The sequence below is a fragment of the Chrysemys picta genome, chromosome 1 (genome assembly GCF_011386835.1).
Source record: "Chrysemys picta bellii isolate R12L10 chromosome 1, ASM1138683v2, whole genome shotgun sequence".
In the NCBI taxonomy this organism is placed as follows: Eukaryota; Metazoa; Chordata; order Testudines; family Emydidae; genus Chrysemys; species Chrysemys picta.
This window is the reverse complement of record NC_088791.1, coordinates 241,703,617-241,712,438: the sequence shown is the minus strand read 5'-3', so window position 1 is coordinate 241,712,438 and position 8,822 is coordinate 241,703,617.

Here is an 8,822-nt window from a genome sequence, read left to right as displayed (position 1 = left end):
TCCACTTGATAGAAGAGTTAGTCAGAAAACATGGTAATTCACAGAGAATGCAGAGTGGGAAATGGAACATAGATGCTGCATTATACATTGACAGAGCAATAGTCTGATTTGAGTCATAAATATAATGACACTGAATGAAATAGGCCAAAAATGTGGAGAGAAACTTCCAGGTGTGACAAACTGCCGTCATTAGGAGAAAATATAAACTGTCAAACCCAGCATTATTATTAGAGCTAGCACGTTGGATGGGTACATTTTTATAAACTGAAAATAATCAAATGAAATATACATATAAAGTCTGACCATGACACAGAGTTTACGTTTTTCATGCAGTCCACATCACAAGAAGCAGTTCTGCCTGAATTACATCAGAAATTTGTGATTGAAATAGCACCTTCCCTTCTGAAATGCAAATAGCAGTGCTGGAAAGCATACTTCAATGATACATGAAAGACCGTAAACCTAAAACAACTCTTTCTATAACATATGGCAATGGCATATTGATGCATAATATATAAAAGCATAGAGATTATTCCCTTTCTGCCTAATGCTACCCACAAGAAGAGAAGATTTGCCATCAAACTCTGTCCCTGCTTCCAGCAATGATGTATGTTCAGAGTAAGGTGGAATAAACCCATAATGCACTTGACCCATTGTGTAATGCTTGAAGAGTTCATGTGTTCAATGCTGGCTCTTTTTGGTCCAAAATCTTGGGTAAATTTGTAGACCTAATGAGAGTGCACAATAATGACAGATCCCACAAAAGGTGTAATGTTATAATCGCATTAGAAAGATGCCATCCTTGGGAGTATGCTTTTATTTCCATCTGGTCATTATGACTGCAAAAAAGAACATGGCTTAACACAAAAGTAGGGTCTCTCCAGTAGAAAGTCACACAGGAGTCAGGGACTGTCTTTTTTTGTTCTATTTGTACAGAGCCTAGCACAATGGGGTCTTGGTGCATGACATGGGCTCTTAGGAGCTACATATAACTAATAATTTACATAAGCAATTTAGGATTTGTATGCAAATGAATTATTGCACTCTGTTACACCTCCCTTCACAAAATGACAAATCCTTCAGATGAAATTGACTCTTATACCCATCATTAGCAATATAAATAAAGATGATGATGACTGGAATATATAGCCAGACATTTCAGACTTCATCATGAAAAAAATCAAAGCCTATCTAGTGCAGATGTGATCATATTTGATGTCTTATGGCTAATTTACCTGTACTCCGTTGGCTTATGTAGCAGTGAAAGTTCGGAGCAGAATCCAGCAGAACATTTAGAGCAGTTGCATTAGTTTTGTTTTTTCTTCAACTGTCAGTTTAATTTCTTGTTAGAAGCACTATGTTAGGGCATGAGCCAAAGCCCACTGAAGTAAATGGGAATCTTTCCACTAACTTCAGTGGGATATTCATCGGGCCCTTAATGTAGCTTGAAAACTCCCCAGCTTGGTGTTCAATCCATTCTTGTGACCCCTATTTGTATAGCCCTACTTTCCCACAAGCATTCTGCTTCCTCTGTCTCCCAAGTATACACTCATATAGCTCTCTGCAGTGGTGTGAGGGGAAACTGGGCTGAAAGGTAATCCTTTAATCATTGGAGAGCAGATAGTGGTTGCAAGGCCACTATCATAGACAGGATACTGGGCTAGATGGACCATTGATTTAATGTGGGAATCCCTATGTTACTGTTTGGACCTGATCCTCAGGACCAGTTGAGCTATGCTAGGTAAAGGACCAAAATAGGAGAGCAAAGGTACACCAGCTTTATTTTGGGGGGCTCAGTCACCCAGTTAACATCCTCATTTTCCACATGTCACTCTGAATACTGAACAAGCAATTAATAAAATAAATGTGCAGAAATATGAACCATACCCTGAAATCTTCCCAAAGGACCTGGCTCATTTTCTGTCTGATCCTGATTCAACCAGACAGTGGTGTGTGTTTATGCTTTCTTGGTAGGTCATATTAATTCTCAGAAATGTTTCCCATATCTGAAAAGACATTGGAAAATAGAAACTTTTTAATGCATTTTATTGCAACGTTTTAGCAGAATACTACCAAGCATGTAACCATTCAAATGTAAACATGTTGTTCAGTACATAACAATTAAGAATTATTACAAATCATAACAAATGTAAACCCCATCCATCAATCTCAAGGAGGAAGGAACCCCTTTATTTTCATTGTTCCAGATGGCGTTCAAATTATTTTCATCACCTGAAGTGTAATTCAGTTTCTTCCTAAACTTCTTATAGGTCTCTTATGAGGTGAAATTCCAAAGTGTTCTGTACAGGCCTTTTCAGAAACAGTCCTGGATGCTTTGTGGTAATTGTTGAGTAAATAGGTACCAAGACCTAGCCGTGTCTCTATTTGCTCAGCTGCAGGTAAAACCACAGTCAGTGACATATTGCATACTAGCAAGGGATTCAAAGATAAAAAATTCCTTGGGAGCCCATTTCTTTAGTGTACACCTCTGTGCTATGGGAAAAGAAAGTGTACCCTCTTCTGTAACTCCTTGGCTGAACAAGGCGTTTATGATGGGGTGTGTATACTCCACTTAGGAACAGGGAAACAAGGGGTTAATTCCCTACTGCCTTGCCCCCTAGAACCTGTATTCCCTGCCAATTGGAGTGAAAAAGCTTTCATCAGGCCAGGAGTATTCAGTCCAGACCGGGAAGCTTCCCCAAGGCACAAATTCCTTTCCTTGTCCTTGGACGGTATTGCTGCCTCCACCAAGTGATTTAAACAAACATTCAGGGAGGGGCCACTTGGAGCCCTACCTCCCCCAAAATAATCCCCCAAGCCCCTTCACCCCCTTTCCTGGGGTGGGGGGGAAGAGGGAGCTTGAGAATAATATACCAACCAATAGGTGAGCACAAATCAAATCCCTGTTTTTTAGGACACTGAAAATCAATCAGGTTCTTAAAAGAAGAATTTTGTAAAAAGAAAAATCAGGATGGAAGATAACTTTACAGGGTAAATAAAAAGATTTAAAACACAGAGGATTCCCCTCTAGGCTCAACTTCAAAGTTACAAAAACAGGAATAAACCTCCCTCTTAGCATAGGAAAAATTCACAAACAAAAGATAATCTAATGCATTTCCTTGCTATTACTTACAATTTCTGTAATTTTTAGATGGATCAGTTCAGAATCTTTTAGGAGCTAGGTTACCTGCTTGGTCTCTCTCTTTGTCCCAAGAGGGAACCAACAAAGAGAGCACAAACAAAACCTCCCCCACCGCCCACCCCCGATTTGAAAGTATCTTCTTTCCCCATTGGTCCTTCTGGTTTGGTGCCAACTAGGTTAATTGAACTGATTAACTCCTTAAAGGTAAGTGATTCTGTACCTCTGGCCAGGAGGGATTTATGTTACTGCATACATAAAGGTTGTTACCCTTCCCTTTATATTTATGACAGCAGCAGATATCGAAGATTCCGTATTTCCTTTGTTGTAGAAATGGAAAGGAGCCACCCAGCAGGATTTTAGGGGACTCCCCTGAACTGACCCATAGCTAAGGGAATTCTGGTTTTTCATTTTTGGGGGTTTTTTTCTGTTTAAAAACAAGCCAGTGCTATAAAAAAAAAAAAAGAGGGTGCTATAATTTTTCTTTATTTTGGAGCATGATGTTACAGCCCCTGGTTAGCCCTGCACAAGGTCCATATTACATTCATACTGCAGTCCTTAGCCAAATACTCAGAACCAAAAGTGTATGATGCCCTTACTCAATAACAGTACAAGTTGCATTTAAGGCAAATAACTGAGTTCAAAATACCAACTTTCAAACTTTGGTAGGGCACATGTACATTCGCCTTAACCATTAAGAGAGTTTGTCTAATATCTGCTGTCATAGGCCTCAATCAGAAGTATAGACAAGGGAGAATAGAGGCATCTACCTGTTATCAATTCTCCAGAACTAATTCTTTTTCCAGTATGGTCATTATGGCTCCCAGGTGCTTTAAAGTGATTTCCATTTTGGAAGAGGTTTACTCTTCATAACTTTGTAAAGAAGAGGATTGGACAGCCAGCCCACCGTATCTAAAACACAGTAAGAACTAAATTTTTTTTGTGTAACCAGGACTAAAATATTTCAATTCAATGTAACCAAAACAGATTTGGGTTTGGTAAATTTTAGTATCAATTGTGGAAAGGAGAATGCTATTGACTAGACCTGGCTGCATTTTTTCATTCTAAACTTTTTGCAGTGAAATATCACCATTTCTTTTCAAATATGAACATTTTCATCGAGAATTTTGTTGTTGTGCAATTTTTTAAATTTTTCAATAGAAGAACAGAGAACTTTTCATTTTCTATTTTTTCCATGTCTGTATTCTCCTTCCACACTCCCTACCTGCTTTTGTCAATAACAAAGGTGGGACTGGCGAAAGGGTAGAAAAAGAGCAAAAACTGAACACTTTTAGATGTTTGTTGTTTTTGTCAAAATATTGGAAAACTTAAACATTTTTCAAAAAGTTTCATCAAATGTACTTACCATTTTTTGACCAGCTCTGTCATTGACTAATCTAGCCGATCATTTCCACTAGAATTGCAATGTTTTTCCTAAGTAACAAAATAAATATTTTGTGTGCTAGATACAAGATAACTATTTCCGGTGATATATCAGAAGAGAAGAGGAGAAGAGTTCCCAAATGAACATGAGCCATTCTCCATGCTGGCTAGAATACAAAAGCAGCATTTGAGTTTATTGATGTGGGTAATGCTGTATATTCATCTCAAGGGATATAAGGCAGTGTAATTTCATGTGTAATCACATGAATAAGTAATTAAACTTCATCTTGCTTAGCTAGTAACTGATGTGTTGTAATTGGAAACTAATGTTGTAGTTGTTATAAAAAGTTGTTCTGAAAAGCACTTGTGACATTGATTCAGTAGCTGCTAACGTATTTGTGTTGTGTGGATGTTTGTAACAGGGAAAAAGACAATTTCAGGGGCAAATCCTGCACCCTTTACTCAAGAAAACTCTCACTATGTAAGTAGGGATTGCAGGATTAGGCCATCAATATTTATCAGTTCCAAGGGCCTTTGAGACAAACAACTGTAAAAGTGCAAATAACTGAAATGAAAATGAGTAACTACAGCAATATTCTCAGCATATTTGTAGCTAAAAATAACTGGCTTTTTTAAATGAATGGGATAATTGTAGAGCATAAAGGGTTTGTTTCTGAAAGAGGCTAAATTCCTGTTGTGGGTGCTCTCCCAGGATAAGGCCCACTGTTCCCAAATGTATACAGCATATGGATAAATTTTCAAAGTAGCCTCAACTTGGTTTCTTAATTTCTCTCTGCAGTTTTGCATGTGGATTATTTATTTATTTATTTATTGTACACGAAACACCTGCATCATTGAAGTCAACAGGAGCCTTTCCTTTGATGTCAATGAGCATTGGATCAAGTCCAAATTGTGCAAACTTCGGATGACCTAATTTAAAAGTGCCAAGGGGATCAAAACTGTGAGAGAGGTGGTGGGAAGAGAGAGAGAGAGAGAGGGTCCTGCACTAAAATAAAAGCCTTCACTTCAAGAGAGCCAGACGAAGCTCCGCAGGCTGCCTATTTTTAATAACTGAAAAGACTAATCACAATTTTAAACCCTGCCTAAGCCCCCCTTTGCAGCTACAGAAAGGTTGCATTAAATATTCATGGTGTTCTCCACCTCTGCTATGGTAACCTGCCAATAACATGTGGTCACCATATGGAATGGGGCTCACTCCTCATTACGTGCCAGGCCAATTCCCAGTATAAGCCAGGAAGAGATGCTTCTATTTCCTCATGCATTCTGTAGTGAAGGGGAATATTTCCAGACCATACTACTGACTATCTCTCCTTTAAACTGAGGTCAGGAACGGCCAGGCCAGTTAGGTAGGAAAAAAAAGGTAATATTAAAATAGCAGGTTTCAGAGTAGCAGCCGTGTTAGTCTGTATCCGCAAAAAGAAGAACAGGAGGACTTGTGGCACCTTAGATTTGTTAGTCTCTAAGGTGCCACAAGTACTCCTGTTCTTCTTTTTATTAAAATAGCAAGACTGTTGATAAATTGTATACTCAATTGCTTGACCATACTTTGGTTCATTATTTCGTTGTGAAATATTCTCAATAGACCAAATAACCAATGTCTGTCATTAGAAGCAAGAGGAAAACCAAGGACAAGGTATACCCATTATTCAATAAGGGGGGAGGGGAAAATAATAACTGGAAATGGCAGAAGTGCTAAGTGACTTCTTTGTTTCAGTGTTCACCAAAAAGTTTAGTAGCGATTGGATATCTAACATAATGAATGCCAATGAAAATAAGGTAGGAGCTGAGGCTAAAATAGGGAAAAACAAGTTAAAAATTACTTAGACAAGTTAGATGTCTTCAAGTCACTAGGGCCTGATGAAATGCATCCTAGAATACTCAAGAAGCTGACTGAAGAGATATCACAGTCTTTAGTGATTATCTTAGAAAAATTATGGAAGATAGGAGAGATTCCAGAAAACTGGAAAAAGGCAAATATAGTGCCAATCTATAAAAAGGGAAATAAGGACAATCCAGGGAATTACAGACCAGTCAGCTTAACTTCAATACCTGGAAAGATAGTGGAGCAAATAATTAAGCAATCAATTTGCAAACACCTAGAAGATAATAAGGTGATAAGTAATAGTCATCATGGATTTGTCAAGAACAAATCATGTCAAATCAACCTAATAGCTTTCTTTGACAGGGTAACAAGCCTTCTGGATGGGGGGAAGTGGTAGACTTTAGTAAGGCTTTTGATAATGTCTTGCATGACTTTCTCATAAACAAACGAGAGAAATACAACCTAGATGGAGCTACTGTAAGATGAGTGCATAACTGGTTGGAAAACCTTTCCCAGAAAGTAATTATTAGTGGTTCACAGTCAAGCTGGAAGGGCATATCAAGTGAGGTCCTGAAGGGATCAGTTCTGGGTCCATTTCTGGTCAATATCTTCATTAACGATTTAGATAATGACATTGAGAGTACATTTATAAAGTCTGTGGGTGATATCAAACTTGGAGGGGTTGCAAGTGCTTTGGAGGATAGGATTGAAATTCAAAATTATCTGGACAACTCGACAAAATTATCGAGAAACAGTCTGAAGTAAATAGGATGAAATTCAATAAGGACAACTGCAAAGTACTCCACTTAGGAAGGAACAATAAGTTGCACACATATAAAATGGGAAATGACTGCCTAGGAAGGAGTACTGGAGAAAGGGATTTGGGGGTCATAGTGATTAAGTCCATTAATGGCTATTAGCCAGGACGGGTAAGGAATAGTGTCCCTAGACTCTGTTTGTCAGAGAGTGGAGATGGATGACAGGAGAGAGATCACTTGATCATTGCCTGTTAGGTTCACTCCCTCTGGGGCACCTGGCATTGGCCACTGTCGGTAGACAGGATACTGGGCTAGATGGACCTTTGGTCTGACCCGGTACGGCCTTTCTTATGTTCTTATAGTGAATCAGAAGCTAAATATGAGTCAACAGTGTAACACTGTTGCAAAAAAGCAAATATCATGTATTGCCCGGAGTGTTGTCAGCAAAACACAAGAAGTAATTCTTCCACTTTACTCCGTGCTGATTAGGCCTCAACTGGAGTATTGCGCCCTGTTCTGGATGCCACATTTCAGAAAAGATGTGGACAAACTGGAGAAAGTCCAGAGAAAAGTAACATAAAATGACTGAAGGTCTAGAAAACATGATCTGTGAGGGAAGATGGAAGAAATTGGGTTTTTTAGTCTGGAGAAGAGAAGACTGAGGCGGGGACATGATAACAATTTTCAAGTACATAAAAGGTTGTTACAAGGAGGAGGGAGAAAAATTGTTCTCTGAAGATAGGACAAGAAGCAATAGTCTTAAATTGCATCAAGGGCAAATTAGGTTGAACACTAGGAAAAACTTCCTGTCAGGGTAGTTAAGCACTGAAATAAATTCCCTAGGGAGGTTGTAGAATCTCTATCATTGGAGATTATTAAGAGCAGGTTAGAAACACACCTGAGCAGGATGCGATTAATAGCTCTGCAAACTTGCATCAACGCAATTCCAACTGTCGATTTGGAGTTGCCAGCTTCCAGACTGCAATAGCCACCCACTTCTCCACCAGCAGGACAGCTCTCAATCTCGTGTCCTTGCACCGCAGGATGGGGGTGAGCTCAGCACACAGTCCTATGAAAGTGGCTTTTCTCATCCAAAAGTTCTGCACTCACTGCTCGTCATCCCAGACTTGCATGATGATGTGATCCCACCACTCAGTGCTTGTTTCCCGAGCCCAAAAGCATCGTTCCATGGTGGTGAGCATGTCCATGAATGCCACAAGCAATCTTGTGTCGTATGCATTACTTGAATCGATATCGTCAGAGCCCTCACTGTCAGTTTGGATCTTAAGGAGTAACTCGACTGCCAAACGTGACGTGCTGGCAAGACTCGTCAGCATATTCCTCAGCAGTTCGGGCTCCATTCCCGCAGACCAAAAGGGAAGACAGAGCGTGCAGTACAAAAAACGTTGAAAGATGGCTCCAAATGTGGACGGAAGCACAGGAATTGCTGGGATGCAAACCGATGCATTGGGACAGGACCCAGAATGCCCCGCCCCCTTCCCACAAGCCACAGTGCCAGAATGGGAAGAGGTGCTCTGTGGGATAGCTGCCCATAACGCGCCGCTGCAAGTGCCACAAATATGGCCACACCAGTGCGCTTGTAGCGGTCAGTGTGGACAGACTGCAGCGCTTTCCCTACTGCGGTCTCCGAAGGCTGATTTAACTCAAAGCGCTCTACATCTGCAAGTGTAGCCATGCC